Here is a 15912-nt window from a genome sequence, read left to right on the forward strand (position 1 = left end):
AAAAAAATGTACCCGATTTAATCTGGTTACTAATCCTACCCAGTAACTAGAATATGCATATACTTATTATATATGGATAGAAAACACTCTAAAGTTTCCAAAACTGTTTGAATGGTGTCTGTGAGTATAACAGAACTCATTTGGCAGGCAAAACCCTGAGACATTTTCTGACAGGAAGTGGATACCTGATGTGTTGTATTGACTTTAAAGCTATCCCATTGAAAAACACAGGGGTTTAGGAATATTTTGGCACTTCCTATTGCTTCCACTAGATGTCACCAGCCTTTACAAAGTGTTTTGAGTCTTCTGGAGGGAGATCTGACCGAACAAGAGCCATGGAACGGTGATGTCCCATTAGACACCTGGCGCGCTACTTCATGTTGGGTACCCTCGTTCCAATACGTTATAAAAGGCTATGCATTCGTCCACCTTGAATATTATTCATGTTCTGGTTAAAAAAGGCCCTAATGATTTATGCTATACAACGTTTGACATGTTTGAACGAACGGAAATATATTTTTTCCCCTCGTTCATGACGAGAAGTCCGGCTGGCTTACATCATGTGCTAACGAGACGGAGATTTTTGGACATAAATGATGAGCTTTTTTGAACAAAACTACATTCGTTATGGACCTGTGATACCTGGAAGTGACATCTGATGAAGAGAATCAAAGGTAATGGATTATTTACATAGTATTTTCGATTTTAGATCTCCCCAACATGACGTCTAGTCTGTATCGCAACGCGTATTTTTCTGGGCACAGTGCTCAGATTATTGCAAAGTGTGATTTCCCAGTAAGGTTATTTTTAAATCTGGCAAGTTGATTGCGTTCAAAAGATGTAAATCTATAATTCTTTAAATGACAATATAATATTTTAACAATGTTTTCTAATTTTAATTATTTAATTTCTGACGCTGACTTGACTGCCGGTTATTGGAGGGAAACGATTTCCTCAACATCAATGCCATAGTAAAACGCTGTTTTTGTATATAAATATGAACTTGATAGAACTAAAAATGCATGCATTGTCTAACATAATGTCCTAGGAGTGTCATCTGATGGAGATTGTAAAAGGTTAGTGTATCATTTTAGCTGGTTTTATGGTTTTGGTGACCCTGTCTTTGACTTGACAAAACATTACACACAACTCTTGTAAATGTACTGTCCTAACATACTCTAAATTTATGCTTTCGCCGTAAAACCTTTTTGAAATCGTAAAACGTGGTTAGATTAAGGAGATGTTTATCTTTCAAATGGTGTAACATAGTTGTATTTTTGAAAAATTTGAATTTTGACATTTATTTGGATTCAAATTTGCCGCTCTTGAAATGCACCTGCTGTTGATGGAGTGCACCACAGGTGGCACGCTAGCGTCCCACCTAGCCCCAAGAGGTTAACATCAGAAGCCTCCTTCCTAAGTTTGTTTTACTCACTGCTTTAGCACACTCCGCCAACCCTGATGTCCTTGCCGTGTCTGAATCCTGGCTGAGGAAGGCCACCAAAAATTCTGAGATTTCCATCCCCAACTACAATATTTTCTGTCAAGATAGAACTGCCAAAGGGGGAGGAGTTGCAAAGTTCTGATAGCCTGCAAAGTTCTGTCATACTTTCTAGGTCTATGCCCAAACAGTTCGAGCTTCTAATTAAAGAAATGAATCTCTCCAGAAATAAGTCTCTCAATGTTGTCGCCTGTTATCCTGTTTAGGATAGGGGGCAGTATTGACACGGCTGGATAAAAAACGTACCCGATTTAATCTGGTTACCACTCCTACCCAGTAACTAGAATATGCATATACTTATTACACATGGATAGAAAACACCCGAAAGTTTCTAAAACTGTTTGAATGGTGTCTGTGAGTATAACAGAACTCATTTGGCAGGCAAAAACCTGACAAGGTTTCAGGCAGGAAGTGGCCTGTCTGACAAGGTGTCGTTCTTCTTGTCTCTGTTTATTGAAGAGTGAGGATCTTAGCTGTCCCGTGACACTTCCTACGGCTGCCATAGGGTCTCAGAAGGCGGCAAAAAGCTGAATCGTGGCTTTGCAGGCTCTGGCTGAAAAAAGTAGCGCGTTTGGGTAGTGGCTGGTTACAGTACTGTGAGACTCAGGCTCGTGCCCGCGTCGACCGAAAGCTTTGTTTACTTTCCTCAGTTTAGCTAAATGGACATTCCCGGTCGGAATATTATCGCTTTTCTACGAGAAAAATGGCATAAAAATGGATTTTAAACAGCGGTTGACATGCTTCGAAGTACGGTAATGGAATATTTCGATTTTTTTTGTCACGAATTGCGCCATGCGCACGACCCTGATTTACCATATAAGATAGTGTCTGGGACGTACGAACAAAACGCCGCTATTCGGATATAACGATGGATTATTTTGGACCAAACCAACATTTGTTATTGAAATAGCAGTCCTGGGAGTGCATTCTGACGAAGACAACAAAAGGTAATCAAACTTTTATAATATTGGTGAGTGCTAAACTTGCCGGGTGTCTAAATAGCTAGCCCGTGATGCCTGGGCTATGTACTTAGAATATTGCAAAACGTGCTTTCACCAAAAAGCTATTTTAAAATCGGACATATCGAGTGCATAGAGGAGTTCTGTATCTATAATTCTTAAAATAATTGTTATGCTTTTTGTGAACGTTTATCGTGAGTAATTTAGTAAAATGTTAGCGAATTCCCCGGAAGTTTGCGGGGGGTATGCTAGTTCTGAACGTCACATGCTAATGTAAAAAGCTGGTTTTTGATATAAATATGAACTTGATTGAACAAAACATGCATGTATTGTATAACATAATGTCCTAGGGTTGTCATCTGATGAAGATCATCAAAGGTGAGTGCTGCATTTAGCTGTCTTCTGGGTTTTGGTGACATTATATGCTGGCTTGAAAAATGGGTGTCTGATTATTTCTGGCTTGGTACTCTGCTGACATAATCTAATGTTTTGCTTTCGTTGTAAAGCCTTTTTGAAATCGGACAGTGTGGTTAGATTAACGAGAGTCATGTCTTTAAATAGCTGTAAAATAGTCATATGTTTGAGAAATTGAAGTAATAGGATTTTTAAGGTTTTGAAAATCGCGCCACAGGCTTCAAGTGGCTGTTACGTAGGTGGGACGAATTCGTCCCGCCTAGCCCATAGAGGTTATAGTGCCCTGGACACCATATGTTAATTGATTGCCCCCCATCTATCTTCAGAGTTCTGCTATGTGACCTAAACTGGGATATGCTTAACACCCCGGCCGTCCTACAATCTAAGCTAGATGCCCTCAGTCTCACACAAGTTATCTTCTTTGGGATAGGGGGCGGCATTTTGATGTCCGGATGAAAAGCGTGCCCAAAGTAAACTGCCTGCTACTCAGGCCCAGAAGCTAGGATATGCATATAATTGGTAGATTTGGATAGAAAACACTCAAAAGTTCCTAAAACTGTTAAAATAATGTCTGTGAGTATAACAGAACTGAAATGGCAGGTGAAACCCCGAGGACAAACCGCCCCCCCCCCCCAAAAAAAGAATTGTGCCCGATTGCAGTTCCTAGGGCTTCCACTAGATGTCAACGGTCTTCAGAAAGAGTTTCAGGCTGGTTTTTGGAAAAATGAGCCAGATATTGTAGTTTTTGTAGGTGGCTCCCATTTTGGCTGTAGTGTTTCCAAGCGTGTGAATGAGAACGCGTTCTTTGGTGTTTTTCTCCAGTAAAGACAATAACGATTCTCCATCTTAAATTGTATATTTTATTTGCATATTAGGGTACCTAAGGTTTGATTATAAACGTTGATTGACTTGTTTGGATAAGTTTATTGGTAACATTTGGGATTCATTTTGTATGCATTTTGAAGGAGGGAAACCGAGTGGATTATTGACTGAAGCGCTCCAGCTAAACTGAGTTTTTATGGATATAAAGAAGGACTTAATCGAACTAAAGGACTATTTATAATGTAACTGGGACCTTTTGGAGTGCCAGCAGAAGAAGATCTTCAAAGGTAAGGCATATATTATATCGCTATTTCTGACTTTCGTGTCGCAACTCCCTGGTTGAAAATGATTTCTTATGCATTTGTGTGCTTGGCGCTGTCCTCAGATAATCGCATGGTTTGCTTTCGCCGTAAAGCCTTTTTGAAATCTGCTGGATTAACAACAAGTTAAGCTTTATTTTGATGTATTGCACTTGTGATTTCATGTAAGTTTAATATTTATAGAAATTTAATTTGAATTTGGCGCTCTGCAATTTCACCGGATGGTGTCGAAATGGGAGCATCCCACTAAACCGCAAGAAGTTATCAAGGAACCCACCAGGTACAACCCTAAATCCGTAAACATGGGCACCCTCTTAGATATTATCCTGACCAACATGCCCTCCAAATACAACTCTGCTGTTTTCAGTCAGGATCTCAGCAATCCCTGCCTCATTGCCTGCATCCATTATGGGTCCCTGGTCAAACGACCACCCCTCATCACTGTCAAATGCTTCCTAAAACAATTCAGCGAACAGGCCTTTCTAATCGACCTGGCCCAGGTATCCTGGAAAGATATTGACCTCATCTCGTCAGTAGAGGATGCCTGGTTGTTCTTTAATAGTAATTTCCTAACCATCTTAAATAAGCATGTCCCTTTCAAAAAATGTAGAACTAAGAACAGATAGAGCCCTTGGTTCACTCCAGACCTGACTGCCCTCGACCAGCACAAAAACATCCTGTGGCGTACTGCACTAGCATTGCATAGTCCCCGCGATAAGCAACTTTTCAGGGAAGTCAGGAACCAATACACACAGTCAGTTAGGAAGCAAAGGCTAGCTTTTCAAACAGAAATTTGCATCCTGCAGCTCTAACTCCAAAAAGTTCTGTGACACTGTAAAGTCCATGGAGAATAAGAGCACCTCCTCCCAGCTGCCCACTGCACTGAGGCTAGGAAACACTGTCACCACCGATAATTCCATGATAATCGAGAATTTCAATACCCATTTTTCTACGGCTGGCCATGCTTTCCTCCTGGCTACTCCAACCCCGGCCAACAGCTCCGCACCCCCCGCAGCTACTTGCCCAAGCCTCCCCAGCTTCTCCTTCACCCAAATCCAGATAGAAGATGTTCTGAAATAGCTGCAAAACCTGGACTCGTACAAATCAGCTAGGCTAGACAATCTAGACCCTCTCTTTCTAAAATTATCCACCGCCGTTGTTGCAACCCCTATTGCTGGTCTGTTCAACCTCTCTTTCGTATCGTCTGAGATTCCTAAAGATTGGAAAGCTGCCGCAGTCATCCCCCTCTTCAAAGGGGGAGACACTCTAGACCCAAACTGTTACAGACCTATATAAATCCTGCCCTGCCTTTCCAAAGTCTTCGAAAGCCAAGTTAACAAACAGATCACTTACCATTTCGAATCCCACCGTACCTTCTCCGCTGTGCAATCCGAATTCCGAGCTGGTCACAGGTGCACCTCAGCCACGCTCAAGGTCCTAAACGACATCATAACCGCCATCGATAAAAGACAGTATACAGTGCAGCCGTATTCATCGACCTGGCCAAGGCTTTCGACTGTCAATCACCGTATTCTTATCGGCACACTGAACAGCCTTAGTTTCTCAAATGACTGCCTCGCCTGGTTCACCAACTACTTCTCAGATAGAGTTCAGTGGGAGGGTCTGTTGTCCGAACCTCTGGCAGTCTCTATGGGGGTACCAAAGGGATCAATTCTCAGGCCGACCCTTTTCTCTGTACATATCCTTGATCCAATCCTTGATCCACCTCTACGCAGATGACACCATTCTGTATACATCTGGCCCTTCTTTGGAAACTGTGTTAAAAAACCTCCAAACAAGCATCAATGCCATACAACACTCCTTCCGTGGCCTCCAACTGCTCTTAAATGCTAGTAAAACTAAATGCATGCTCTTCAACCGATCGCTGCCCGCACCCCGACTAGCATCACTACTCTGGATGGTTCTGATTTAGAAAATGTGGACAACTACAAATACCTAGGCGTCTGGCTAGACTGTAAACTCTCCTTCCAGACTCATATTAAGCATCTCCAATCCAAAATTAAAGCTAGAATTTGCTTCCTATTTCACAACAAAGCCTCCTTCACTCACGCTGCCAAACATACCCTCGTAAATCCTACCAATCCTCGACTTCGGCGATGTCGTTTACAAAATAGCTTCCAACACTCAACACCAACTCCCCATATACCACCCACCACTGGGACCTGTATGCTCTCGTCGGCTGGCCCTCGCTACATATTCGTCGCCAGACCCACTGGCTCCAGGTCATCTATAAGTCTATGCTAGGTAAAGCTCCACCTTATCTCAACTCACTGGTCACCATAACAACACCCACCCATAGCATGCGCTCCAGCAGGTATATCTCACTGGTCATCTCCAATGCCACACCTCTTTTGGCCGCCTTTCTTTCAGTTCTCTGCTGCCAATGACTGGAACGATTTGCAAAAATCGCTGAACTTGGAGACTTATAGCTCCCTCAACAACTTTAAGCATCAGCTATCTGAGCAGCTCACCGATTTGTAAATAGCCCATCCAACTACCTACCTCATCCCCATATTGTTTTTATGAACTTTTTTTTGCTCTTTTGCACACCAGTATATCTACTTGCACATCATCATTTGCACAGTGTTAATTTGCTAAATTGTAATTACTTCGCAACTATGGTCTATTTATTGCCTTACCTCCTTACTCCATTTGCACACACTGTACTTTTGTTTATCCGATGTGTTGTTGATTTTTTGTCGCACTGCTTTGCTTTATCTTGGCCAGGTCGCAGTTGTAAATGAGAATTGTTCTCAACTGGCCTACCTGAAATAAAAAAATAAAAAATGTATAATCAATTATGTTATTTTGGCCTATATAGCATTAGCTAGGTCATCAACAGCTATGGTTTCACTTCAACCCAGAATTCAACAAAAAATAGACAATACAATAGGCCTAGGGATTAAAGCTCTAGTTGAGTTGAATTGTAATGATATTGAATTGTGTTTGGTTGTTAACGTGACCAAATATCAACATTTGAAGGAGATTTATCTTCTGCTTGCAGGGTTCTCTATAACGAATGTAGAAGGGACACTGTGGATCTAGTAGACTAGCTGCGCCACTATGTAAAAAAATATGCTGTACAAAAACAAACTATATTTGTTATCATTTAAGGCCAGGCACTACACCCTAACATGTTTTCTTTGCTCTAGATTGCAGGAAATGGCAGTTTCAGGCGTTAAAACCTGTTGGGGCTCGGGGGCAGTATTGAGAAATTTTGAAAAAAATATGTACCCATTTTTAACTGCCTCCTACACCAACTCAGAAGCTAGGATATGCATATTATTAACACATTCGGATAGAAAACACTCTGAATTTTCTAAAACAGTTTGAATGGTGTCTGTAAGTATAACAAAACTCATATTGCAGGCAAAAACCTGTGAAAAATAGATCAAAAAAAATGTGAATTTTGTGACTGTACTATTTAGTGTCATTGTTTTATAGATACCATAGTGAGAAAGGATTCATTTCGCAACACCTACGGCTTCCGCTAGATGTCAACGATCTTTATAAAGTTGTTTGAAGCGTCTATGATAAACAGAGAGCAAATTAGAATCAAGGAAGTTGACATGTCATCACTTCATTTTTTTGCGTCTGCGCATAAATCTGAGAAGCGTGAGTTTGTCATCATTGTTTATCTAGACATAGGATAGGTTGTGTGAAAATATTACTGATGTTTAACGTTAAAAATGGACCAAAAGATTAATGCTAAGCAACGTTTGACATGTTTGAACGAACGTAAATAGATTATTTACTAGGTTTTTTTAGCTTTTCGGCGTGATTTTACACCCCCCCCACCACGTTTTGTGGGAGCATAATGAACGCTAACTACTTGCTGTTATTTGGACATAAATTATGAACTTTGTCAAAAGAAACCACATTTGTTCCGGACCTGGGAATTCCTGGCAGTGCCTTCTGATGGAGATAATCAAAGGTAAGGGGATATTTACAATGTTATTATCGATATTAGATGATGCTAACTGTATAGCATAGCTTATTGTTCTTAGCATAGCACCCCGTTTATTGCAAAATGTGATTTCCCAGTAAAGTTATTTTGAGATCTGGCCATTCGGTAGCAATTACGAGATGATAATATATTATTCTTTGAATGACAATATTATAATTTACCAATGTTTTTGAATAGTAATTTTGTTATGTTCACCGGAAGCATTTCAGAGAAGAAAAAAATCTGAATTTCACGCTACTGTAAAATGCTGTTTTTGGATATAAATATGAACTTGATGGAACAAAAAATGCATGTATTGTATAACATAATGTCCTAGGAGTGTCATCTGATGGAGATTGACAAAGGTTAGTGCATAATTCTAGCTGGTTTCTGCTTTTGGTGACGCCTGACCTTGAATTGAAAATGGATGTTTGTACTTTTGTGGCTATGTACTGTCCTAACATAATCTAACTTTATGCTTTTGCTGTAAAGCCTCTTTGAAAATCGAACAATGTGGTTAGATTAAGGAGATGTTTATCTTTTAAATTGTGCAAAATAGTTGATTGTTTGAGAAATTGAAATTATTAGATTTTTGATGTTTTGAATTTCCAGCCTTGTTAGCAATCCCGACTCGGGGTTCATTGCTAACCTGTAGCCCCAACAGGTTAAAAAATGAAAAAATCTCTGAGTCCTGGGAAGAACCCTGTGCTTGGATAGTTCCATCTGTGTCATTGACTTAGTCTGGCTTTAATTCCAGATTGCATACAAATTAATCGTTTATATGTTGAATTCACATCTACTGTACATGTCAACCAAAAATCTAAGTTAAAAGAATAAGACTAACTCAAATAAAAATAAAAACAATTTAAAGTAAATTTAAAGGTTGATTTGATTTGATTTAGTCCTATTCTTTAACTGATATTTTTTGTTGAGATGGAGACGTGAATCCAACATATAAATTATTAATTTGTGGACAAACTGGAATCAAAGCCAGACTAACTCAGTGGCACAGATGGAACTATCCAAGCAGAAGATAAATCTCCTTAAAATGTTGATATTTGGTTTCGTTGACAACCAAACACAATTCAATGTCACTTTTGAAATACAATAAATAGCTTATTAACTTGTCAACAGATTTTTCCATTAGTAATCTCAGAGAACATGTGTACTAAAGGACATTTATGGACATGAATAGGTTAAAGGTTCCTTGAGCTACAATGAAAGTGCTATAACAGAGTTAAGGGTTTCATTTCTCCCGCTTTTTAGCTTGCCTCTTAAGTCCAAACATATTGATCACAATCAGCCTTCACTGAAGCCATCAAACTTAAAGGTTTGTTTTGGTCTCTTCCCCCCCTGATGAGTGACAGAGTGCTTTTACAGAGATTGCCTCCATTTGATGAACTACAAAGACTCGCGATTACGTTGTTCCCCAGACCACAGAATTACTCAAATGACCGGGCGATGTCTTTCATTGTATCGACATCGAGTCTATGCTTTGCATTTGAAATTAAAGGACTTACTAGAGGCTTGGTGATGCAGTGTTGGTCTATAAATTGGTTGGAGATAACAGGTCTGATATCTTGGATTTAGTTGTAATGAAACGCCAATTGTCTTAAGAAAAGTAAATTAGAAAAGGGACTATAGCCTTCATCCTGTCGGTATTGATACCTAAATATTGATGTTCTTAGCTCACACGAGAGTACCATGCCATCTACTGTAATCATGTCAATTAATGGAGTTCTATTACCATTGACAAAAGTATTGATACATAGAATCAATTAAACTCACATTATAATCAATCAATAAATCAATGATGTGCAGTTCTTGTCACCAATAAAGCAGACACGTTAGTACTATATGCACATGATGCCTCAGAGTGAAGCAAATATAGACATTTACACTATGACCTAATCCTTTTCATGGACAGTTCTGGGCTTTTAAAGGGGAATCGAAACACTTGGCTTTAGAACATTAGCTAACTGGAACTGTAAATCACTATATTGACATTGTTGCATCACTGGCAAGATTTCCCAAACATGGCTGAATCCCAAAACTGTCTGAAAGACCATGAACTCTGTATGCATTAATGAGCAAAATCTGATGGTGTCAAACCAACCACACTGCCATTCAAAAGTTTGGGGTCACTTAGAACTTACCTTTTTTCTTTAAGAAAATAACATTTTTGATCCATTAAAATAACATAAAATTGATCAGAAATACAATGTAGACATTGTTAATGTTGTAAATGACTATTGTAGCTGGAAAAGCCCGATTTTTAATGGAATATCTACATAGGCGAACAGAGGCCCATTATCAGCAACAAGACTCTTGTGTTCCAATTGGCCGTTGTGTTAGCTAATCTAAATTTATCATTTAAAAGGCTAATTGATCATTAGAAACCCCTTTTTCAACTATGTTAGCACAGCTGAAAACTGTTGTGCTTATTAAAGAAGCAATAAAACTGGCAAAACACCAGTCTCAACGTCAACAGTGAAGAGGCAACTCCGGGATGCTGGCCTTCAAGGCAGAGTTCCTCTTTCCAGTGTCTGTGTTCTTTTGCCCATCTTAATCTTTTCTTTTTATTGGCCAGTCTGAGATATGGCTTTTTCTTTGACTGGTGTTTTGTGGGTACAATTTAATGAAGCTGGCAGTTGAGGACTTGTGAGGCGTCTGTTTCTCAAACTAGACACTCTAATGTACTTGTCCTCTTGCTCAGTTGTGCACCGGGGCCTCCCACTCTTCTTATTCTGGTTAGGGCCAATATGCGCTGTTCGGTGAAGAGTAGTACACAGCGCATGGAATAGCCTTCATTTCTCAGAACAAGAGTAGACTGACGAGTTTTAGAAGAAAAGTCTTTGTTTCTGGCCATTTTGAGCCTGTAATCGAACCCACAAAAGCTGATGCTCCAGATACTCAATTAGTCTAAAGAAGGACAGCTTTATTGCTTCTTTAAATCAGGACAACAGTTTTCAGCTGTGGTAACATAATTGCAAAAATTTGCCTTTTAAAATGCTAAACTTGGATTAGCTAACACAACGTGCCATTGGAACACAGGAGTGATGGTTGCTGATAATGGGTCTGTGTACGCCTATGTAGATATTCTATAACAAATCTGCCATTTCCAGCTACAATAGTCATTTACAACATTAAGAATGTCTACTCTGTATTTCTGATGAATTTTATGTTATTTTAATGGACCAAAAAATCTAAAACTTGGACATTTCTAAGTGACCCCAAACTTTTGAATGGTAGAGTATGAAAACATGACACATATTTTGAAAGCTGTGAAACAGCCCTTTCAATTGAACGTTTTTTTCCCAAACAACTGCCATTTACACAACTTCCTAATGAGCTAGAGAAAAACTTAGAGCATATTGAGCCTTTCTTATTTTGTAAGGATTACAAAGCTGAAATCAGAATAGTAATAATACCTTTTACTGTGAATGAGTTACGGACGTTTTAGTGAACGGTGGTGTTTTTCTATAATTCATTTATCAGACACTTTCTTATCTGGATTGTATGTTAAGCGCATACTGTATGTTCACTATAACATATTACAAATGGCATTTAGTCTTACATATGATAAGGAATGACATACAGAAGTAATATAATATTAATAAATTAATAACTTTATTGAAATAACTTAATTGAGAGGAATACATTGTCTTTTTCAAACCTGAAAACAAAGTGCAAGCTACATGAATATTGGAATGACAAAATATGTGAAGAATAATGCAAATAATAACAATAATTGGCTTTTAAAACGTACATTTCTTTGCACAATCACCACTGCCGATCTGAGTTACTTGGAGTCCCTTTACTGGTGCCTACAGTGCTCTCAGAATATATTCACACCCCTTGACGAATTCCACATTTTGTTGTGTTACAGTGTGTTGTGTTTTTGCTAATTAAATACAGAAATATATAATTTACATAAGTATTCACACCCCTGAGTCAACACTTTGTAGAAGCACCTTCAGCAGCAATTACAGCTGTAAGAATTTCTGGGTAAATCTCTAAGAGCTTTGCACACCTGGATTGTGCAACATTAGAGCATTATTATTTTCAAAATTCTTCAAGCTCTGTCAAATCGGTTGCTGATCATTGCTATACAAACAGTTTCAGGTCTTGCCATAGATTGTCAAGTAGATTTAAGTCAAAACTGTAACTCGGCCAGGAACATTCATTGTCTTGGTAAGCAACTCCAGTGTAATGGATTTGACCTTGTGTTTTAGGTTATTGTCCTGCTGAAAGGTGAATTCATCTCCCAGTGTCTGGTGGAAAACAGACTGAACCAGGTTTTCCTCTAGCTTTTTGCATGTGCAAATCCTTAAAAACTCCCCAGTCTTTAACGATTACAAGCATACCCATAACATGATGTAGCCACCACTATACTTGAAAATATGGAGAGTGGCACAGAGTAATGTGTTGAATTAGATTTTACCCAAAAATAACACTTTGTATTCAGGACAAAAAGTTAATTGCTTTGCCACAGTTTTTGCATTATTTATTTTGTGCCCTGTGGCAAACAGGATACATGTTTTGGAAAAATGTTATTCTGTACAGCCTTCTTTCTTTTCACTCTGTCAATCAGGTTAGTATTGCAGAGTAACTAAAATGTTGTTGATCCATCATCAATTTTCTCATATCACAGCCATTGAACTCTGTAACTGTTTGAAAGTCACCATTGGCCTCATGGTGAAATCCCTGAGTGGTTTCCTTCCTCTTCGGCAACTGAATTAGGAAGGACACCTGCATCTTTGTACTGACTGGGTATATGGATACACCATCCAAAGTGTAAGTAATAATTTCACCATGCTCAAAGGGATATTCAATGTCAGATTGTTTTTGTTTTGTTTTACCAATCTACCAATATCTGCCCTTCTTTGCGAGGCATTGGAAAACCTCCCTGGTCTTTGTGGTTGAGTCTGTGATGTAAATTCACTGCTCGACTGAGGGACCTTACAGATAATTCTTTGGGGGTACAGAGATGAGGTAGGCATTCAAAAATGTTTAAGACGATTATTGCACACAGAGTAAGTCCCACGCAACGTATTATGTGACATTTTACTCCTGAATTTATTTAGACTTACCATAACAAAGGGGTTAAATACTTATTGACTCAAGAGATATCAGCTTTTCATTATTAATGAATTTCCAAAAAATAGAAAAACATTATTCCACTTTGACATTGTGGGGTATTGCGTGTAGGCCAGTGACAAAAACATCTACATTTAATACATTTTCAATTCAGGCTGTAACACAACAAAATGTTTAAAAATTCAAGGGGTGTGAATACTTTCTGAAGTCACTGTATGTCTGCAATGAGTCACACAACCTAACACAATTTCAGTCCACTACAATGCATAATTGCTTTCCCTTGCATAAACAAATGACCTCATATTCTTTTCTATATTTCCTGTCACAAAGCCAACAATTTATAGAGTAGACCTCCAGTACATTGAAGTTCACCTAGGCTCAACAGCCTCTGTTTGTCCTTGACACCGTGGGGACAGCTTCTGTTGACTGCCTGGTGCACAAGAGAAATGTCTACAGTGTCATCCTCCTCACAAACTCACATGAAAAATACTATATTATAGTGAAATACTATAGTATTCACTGTAGTGTTTTTGCTAACTTTACTGTAGTATTCACTTTAGTATTTACTGTAGTATACTGTAGGATTTACAGTTAACTATAATATAAATACTGTAGCAAAAAAAAACTGTAGTATACACTATAGTAATTCATGCGCTGTTTTTTTGCAGAGTGTAGTATACTGTAGTATTGAATGTAGTGTTTTTGCAGAAATAACTGTAGTATTTATTATAGTGTTTTTAATTTATTATCTTTGACAAACAGTAGAAGTGGAGGATTTCTCCTTCAGGAAACCAATTGGAGATTTACTATACATTTTCCATAACTTGTAGGAATGATTGGGGTCTGATCGGATAGCTCAGAGCTTCTGCTATGTTCTATAACCCGTAGGGAACACAATATATGGTCTATACTTGGCATGTAGGTTTCTCACTTATGGGAAGCAAATATTGAAATATTGGGGAGGGGAATGGGCAGGGTATATGTGGACTGTAGTGTTTTTGCAAACATTACTATATTATTTACTACAGTATTTTTTGTGGAAAATACTGTAGAGAGAGAGCGAGAGAGAAATTGAGAGACTGAGAGACAGAGAGTGAGAGAGAGAGAGAGAGAGAGTATTTAATCCTTAAGATTCTATTGACTATGGAACACTGGACACTATGGAACACAAAGCTTTTACCATCTCATCCTGGAATATACAAGGTCTGAGGTCATCTGCCTTTAGACTAAAGAGCAAGAACCCAGACTTCACCAAAGAAATTAGAAAAAAAGACATTGTCATCCTACAAGAAACATGGTATAGAGGAGATGGACCCACTGGTTGCCCTCTAGGTTACAGAGAGCTGGTAGTCCCATCCACCAAAATACCAGGTGTGAAACAAGGAAGAGACTCAGTAAGTATGCTAATTTGGTATAGAGCAGACATAACCTTCTCTATTAAATGAATCAAAACAGGAACATTTTAAATATGTCTGGAAATTAATAAGGAAATTCTCAACAGAGAAAAATGTCCTCATGTGTGCTACCTATATCCCTCCAATAGAATCCCCATACTTTAATGATGACAGATTCTCCATCCTAGAGGGGGAGATCAATAATTTCCAGGCCCAGGGACATGTACTAGTCTGTGGCAACCTAAATGCCAGAACTGGACAAGAACCTGACACCCTCAGCACACAGGGGGGTAAACACCTACCTGGAGGTGACAGCATTCTCACCCCAATATTCCCCGCTAGACACAACTACGACAAAACAACCACCAAAAACAGGTCAGAACTCCTGCAGCTCTGTTGCATGCTGGGTCTGTACCACAGGTGGCTTCAGAGGGGACCGGAACAGAGCAAATGGAATCGCATCAAACACCTGGAAACCATGTGTTTGATGTATTTGTACATTGTAAATTGTAGGCTTAGAGGGGATTCGGTAGGTACACCTACAGTTCATCTCTTGGCATCAGCATTGTAGACTACTTTATCACCAACCTCAACCCAGAGTCAAACTGCATACTATTAAGAAATGGTATAGATGGAAGGAAAGTAGTGTAGAAACTTATCAAAATACAATTAGCCAACAACAAATTCAATCTCTTTTAGACAACTTCCTGGACAAAACAATTCACTGCAATAGTGAAGTTGTAAACTTGGCAGTAGAAAGCCTAAATAGTATATTTGATCTCTCAGCTTCCATATCAAATCAAAAAAATTCTAAACAGATAACCTAAGAAAATGAACAACAATGACAAATGGTTTGATGAAGAATGCCAAAAAATAAGAAAGGAATTGAGGAACCTATCCAAACAAAAACACAGAGACCCAGAATACCTGAGCCTGTGCCTTCACTATGGTGAAACACTAAAACAATACAGAAATACACTACGGAACAAGAAGGAACAGCACATCAGAATCAGCTCATGTAATTGAAGAATCCATTTAACCGAACCACTTCTGGGAAAATTGGAACACACTAAACACACAACAACACGAAGAGCTATTAAATCGGGTATGTTTTTTATCCAGCCGTGTCAATACTGCCCCCTAGCCCTAACAGGTTAAACAAAGGGTCATAAATGGTCAGCTGAGGAGACACACAGAGTTCATTAATATTAACAATTGATATGCTAAACCTTTGCACATGAACGCTCACTCATTCGGGAACAATTGCAATCAATATATATTTACGCTCAGTGTGTCGTCGGGATCAATGTATCACAAATAGCTTTATCCTTATTAATACATTCTATACAACCATTTGGATGCAAGTCCCATAGCTGAGGCTATTATATAAACAGTTTTATGGTAATATGGCTATATTGTCTCTTCTGAGTATCAC

Source organism: Salmo salar, chromosome 21 (assembly GCF_965601325.2).
Source record: "Salmo salar chromosome 21, fSalSal1, whole genome shotgun sequence".
NCBI lineage: Eukaryota > Metazoa > Chordata > Actinopteri > Salmoniformes > Salmonidae > Salmo > Salmo salar.